Source organism: Phacochoerus africanus, chromosome 5, assembly GCF_016906955.1.
Source record: "Phacochoerus africanus isolate WHEZ1 chromosome 5, ROS_Pafr_v1, whole genome shotgun sequence".
NCBI classification, from domain to species: domain Eukaryota; kingdom Metazoa; phylum Chordata; class Mammalia; order Artiodactyla; family Suidae; genus Phacochoerus; species Phacochoerus africanus.
The window spans coordinates 56,031,594-56,037,696 of record NC_062548.1 but is presented as its reverse complement, the minus strand read 5'-3'; positions in this window follow the sequence as shown (position 1 = coordinate 56,037,696).

The window sequence follows — 6,103 nt, the reverse complement described above, 5'->3', positions numbered from 1 at the left end:
TACTCCAGTAGCCTCCTACAGGGGCCATGTTTCTCCCCTTTCTACTACCCCTAGATGAGTTATTAATATAAGAGCCAGAGTGAAAGTTCTTTGAATTTTTATAGACATATAACCTACATTTAGAAAAGAGAACATAAGCTACTATCTCCATAACGTTTCAGAGGTACCTCCATGCCACCAACATCCAAATCAAGACTGGACGATGACCTCCACTGGAGCATCCCTGTCACGTCCCCCAGGTCACTTATAAACCATGTCCCATGGCAAACCACCATCCTGACTTTTAACAGCATAGCTTAATTTTCTCTGGTTTTAAGTTTATGTAAATGCAATCAAGAAATTTGATCCACCTTTTCTGCACTCTATTTTATGTGCTGGGAATGTTATCTGTGAGATTCATCTATGACATTCATCCATACTGTTGTCTGTTATGTAAATACCTCTTACTCATGGTACTATAGTATCCACTGCGTGAACTTTCCAAACCCGTTATATACATTCTACTTTTCATGGACGTTTGAGTAACTTCTATTTCTTTTATTGTAATGGGCACCACTCCTATGAACATTCTAGCAAATGACTCTTTTGGTGAATCTAGCAAATGCCTTTAAATTTGATGTGCTTGTCAATGTGGATTTACTGATTTAGATTTAGTAGATCTCAGCAAATTGTTTTCCTGAGTGGTGTTGCCAATCTGCACCCACATGGGCAGGATATGAGAGATGCAACCCACCAAAAACACTTAGTATTTTGTCTTTGTAATTTTAGGCATTTGGGTGGATTTATGCTCAGTTTGACACTAAAAGTCAAGATTTTATCTCTTTTTTGCTTTAAATCTTTTAATAGCTTTAAATTTTTTCTAGAAAAATCCAACCTTCCATATGCCACAGGGGCAGCCCTGCTTTTTAGGGCTGCACCTGCAGCATATGGAAGTTCCTGGGCTAAGGATCAAATGAGAGCCTCAGGTTCCAGACTACACCATAGCCACAGCAAAGTGGAATCCAAGACACATCTGTGACTTACACCACAGCTCATGGCAATACTGGATCCATAACCCACTGAGCAAGGCCAAGGATGGAACCTGCATCTTCATGGATCCTAATCAAGTTCGTTTCTGTTGAGCCATTAAAGGAACTCTCCAACCTTCTTTCTATGACCTACAGGCTCCTGTAGAGTCCAGACTTGGCCACTCTATGAATTTATCTACCCAACACTCCCACGTGTTCACTGTGTTTTGGTCACACTGCCTTCATTTCTGTTATTTAGAAACTTCCACACTCTTTCCTCCTTCAGATATTTTGTACCAGCCATTCCTTATGTGAAAAGAGCCCTCCTCCCAGATGTCCACCTGGGGGGCTCCTTGCCATACAAGACCTCAGGCATGAGGACACATCTATAGTGAATGCCATTGCCAAACACCTATTTCTCTGAATCCTATTTCATGTCCTCATGGTTCTTATTAACCTGAAGTCGTCTCTCTAAATGCTCACCTTAACTGTTTTTCTTCCCATATCTCCATCTAAACAAACACACTCTACACACTAGACACTAGGCTGTGAGTTCTGAGAGGTTCCACGTTCTCTACAGCTGTTTCCAGTACTTAGAATGTCACCTGGCACAAAGTGGGGACTAGATGAACACTGGATAAGTCAGCGAGTGAAATGATGCATAAAGCTGAGAACCCCAGGGAAGTAAATGTGTTAGCATCACACTCCCATCCCCATCCTGCTTCTTCCATCACCTGAAGTTCATTTTATTCAGAAAAAAATCTGACAACAAAATTGCTGCGATGTATTCTTAAGCATCCCAGAGAGGAAAAATGTGAAAACTTATGAGTCTTAAAGGTACATAGATCCTTTAGGGCTGCACCTGTGGCATACGAAATTTCCTGGGCTAAGGATTCCCTTTACCAGAGATTAACATTGGATTTCCAACATTTGGCCATGACCTCTGAACACATTTCTGTTTCATTCTCACTGGGAAGCCAGCTGCAGGTTATTTTCTAAGGGGAATCATAAGCACCACAAAGATATCACAAAAAGAAAATTACTGGACAGTATTATGATAAACATGGATGGAGAAATTCTCAACAAAATACTGGCAAACCAAATTCATCATACATTGCAAGGATCATATATCATGATAAAGTTAGATTTACTGCAGTGATGCAAGGAATTTTTTAAGATGTAAATCAATCACTATGATAACCACATTAACCATCTGAAGAATAAAAACCATATAGCCATTTCAATAGGCACAGAAAAATATTTTGATAAAATTCAACATCCTTTATAAACACTCTGCAGAAAATGAGCATAGACGGAATTTACAACACAATCAGGGCCATAAATGACAAAGCACAGCTAACATCATACTCAACTGAAGATGACACAACAGATGAAAAAATACCATGTCTTGGGTTTGAAAAATAAATGCTGTCAAAATGACTATAATATCCAAATGAATATAGTATCCGAGGCAATATCTAGAGATTCAATATAATCCCTTTCAAATCAATGACTTTTTCAAGGAACTAGAACAAAAAGTATTAAAATTTGTAGGGAAAACACCAAGACCTTGAATGGCCAAAGCAATCTTGAGAGGGTAAAACAGAGCTGTACGAAACAGGGTCCCTAACATAAGACTATATTGCAAAGTGACAGTCATCAAAACCATATTGTGCTGGCACAGAAACACATATTGATCAATGGAACAGAGTGGAAAGCCCAGCAATAAATGCATACACATATAGTCAATGAATCTATGACAAAGGAGGCAGGAATTTCCAATTGGCAATGACAGTCTCTTCAATAAGTGGTACTGGAAAAAAAAATGCTTAGCCACATGTAAAAGAATGAAATTGGAACATTCTCTAACAGCACACACAAAAATAAATCCAAATGGATTAAAGACCTACATGTAAGATGGGATCCTGGAGTTCCCTTCATGGCTCAGTGGTCAACAAACCCAACTAGAAACCATAGGGATGCAGGTTTGATCCCTGGCCTTGCTCAGTGGGTTAAGGATCCAGTGTTGCCATGACCTGTGGTGTAGGTCACAGACGTGGCTTGGATCCTGCATTGCTGTGGCTGTGGGTGGCAGCTGTAGCTCCTATTTGACCCCTAGACTGGGAACCTCTGTATGCCACAGGTGTCGCCCTAAAAAGCAAAAAGAAAAAAAAAGATTAAAAGTCCTAGGAAAATGAATGCAGACCACATTTTAAGCTATACTGCAGGCATACCTTCTTGGATCTGTGTCCTAGGGCAATGGAAATAAAAAAAAAATCAACAAATGGGACTTAATGACACTTAAATACTTTGCACAGCAAAGGAAAATGATAAATAGATTGAAAAAATAACTGACAGAATGATAGAAAATATTTCTAAATATTCTGAACAAGGGATTGATCTTCAAAATAGACTGTTCACACAACTCATATAAGAAATAAGCAACATAGTCAGAAATAGATAGAAGATCTAAACAGACATTTCTCCAAAGAAAACAGAGAGATGGACAAAAAAACACATGAAAATATTCTCAACATTTTTAATTATTAGAGAAATGCAAATCTAAACTACAATGAGATATAACCTCACACTGTACAGAATGGACATAATCCAAACGTCGAAGAATAAAAGAAGCTGGAAAAAAGTTTGGAGAAAAGGAAATCTACCACTAACACTGCTGGAGGGAATGTAAATTGGTACAGTCACTGTGGAGAACTATATGGAGGTTCCTAAAAAATGAAGTTACCATATCATCCTACATTCCCAGCATGTGAATACATCTGAGAAAACTATGAATCAAAGTTCAAATGCATAAAGACAAACTTATGTCAGACTTGTGCTTGCCAACCTAGAGAGGTGAGAGAGTGGGATGGACTGGGAGTTAGTCAATGCCAAATATGATATTTAGAATGGATAAAGAACAAGGTCTTACTGTATAGCTCTGGGGAAAAAATAAAATCTGGACTAGACTACTATGGAATAGAATATTTTAAAGACAGGTGGAGATGTATATATAAAAGTGAGTCACCTGGTAGAACAGTGTAAATTAGCACAACATTTTCAATCAAGTATACTTTAAGAAAAAATAAAACACAAGTTAAAGCCACCACCTAAAAGTATTAGAAAAAAAGATGTGAAGTTGTTTGTTCCATGAAAGAAAGGAAATAATGACTAGAGGGGAAAGAAATAAAAGAGATTAAGAGGCGTTCCCGTCGTGGCGCAGTGGTTAATGAATCTGACTAGGAACCATGAGGTTGCAGGTTCGATCCCTGCCCTTGCTCAGTGGGTTGACGATCCAGCATTGCCGTGAGCTGTGGTGTAGGCCGCAGATGCGGCTCAGATCCCACGTTGCTGTGGCTGTGGTGTAGGCTGGCGGCTACAGCTCCGATTAGACCCCTAGCCTGGGAACCTCCATATGCCATGGGAGTGGCCCAAGAAATGGTAAAAAGACAAAAAAAATTTAAAAAAAAGAGATTAAGAAATTGTATACAAAAGAACAAGACTTGCTCTCTTGAAAAGAGTAAACAAAATTGGAAATCCTCTCCACTGGCTCATCAAGAGAAGACCCAAATAAAGAAAATAAGAACAGAAAGAGGAGAAATTACAAATGATATGGCAGAAATTTTTTAAAAGGAGAACACAATGAACAAGCAATTGCCATGAAAATGAACCACTTAGAAAAAATGAGCTAATTTCTAGAAACATACTGCCCACCAAAAGTGAATTGAGTAGATACAGATAATTTGAACAAACTGATCAGGTGATGTGAAATACAATAGGTAATAATAATTTCAAAAACACCCTGCAAACTAAAGTCCAGGACCTGATTACTTCACAGGCACCCTCTAACATACACACAAAGAACTTATACTGAATTTCTCAAACACTTCCAAAATATTGAAGAGGAAGAAACATTCCCAAAGACATTCTGTTAAGCCATCATCACACTTATGCCAGGAGAGGAATAAGACATTACCCAAAAAACTTAAAGGCCAATATCTTTGTTGAATACAGAGGCAAAAATTTTCAATGTAATTTTACTAAACAAAATCCACAACACATAACAAAGATTATACACCATGACTAAGAGGGATTCAGCCCAAGTTCACGAGGATGGTGCAACAGACAGCAGTCCATCAATGTACTACACCATATTCAAGAAAAGAAAGGAAAAAACCCAACATCATCTCAGTAGATGGAGAAAAGGATTTGTAAAATTCAACATCCCTTCATGATAGACAACAACAATGACAACAACAAACAAAACACTCTTACCAAAGTGGATAGAAAGGGAAATTACCACAACACAATAAAACCCATTAATGACCAATGGACAACCAAAATAACATCCAACAAAAAAAAAGGGAAAGCCTTCTAACTAAAAATCTGGAACAAAGCCAAGGATGCTCATTCCTAATCATTTCTATTCCACATTGGATTGGAAACTCTAGTCAAAACAATCTGGCAGGAAAAAACAAAGATATCCAGATTAGAAGAGAAGAAATAAAATTGGCACTATAAGCAGATGACATGATACCATATATGGAAAACCCTAAGGACTCCACACAAAAGCTAATAATCTGATAGACAAATTCAGCAATGAATTTGTCTATCAGAAGACAAGAGTAACATTCAGAATCCAGCTGCATTTATGTATTTTAGCAATGAATATCAGAAAGGAAGTGTAAAAAAAAAAATAGCTTTTAAAATTACACCTGCTAAAATTAAACATCAAGGAATAACCCTGACCAAGGTTGTGAAAGACATATACACTGAAGACTGAAATATTAGTGAGGAAAATTAAGAGTATTCAAAGAAATGAAATGATTCTCCAATATTGCAAAAATGCAATACTACAACAAAATCTAAAGATATATAATGTGACTTTTTTTTAAACAATGCAACAACAAATACAATCCAACTATATATATATATGTATATATATATATATATGTGTGTATATATATATATATATGTATATATAGTATATATATATATATATATATATATATAATCATAAAAGACCCAGAATAGCTAAAGCAATACTGAGGAGAAAAAACAAAAAACAAAAACTAGCAAATATAAACCAAGTAGAA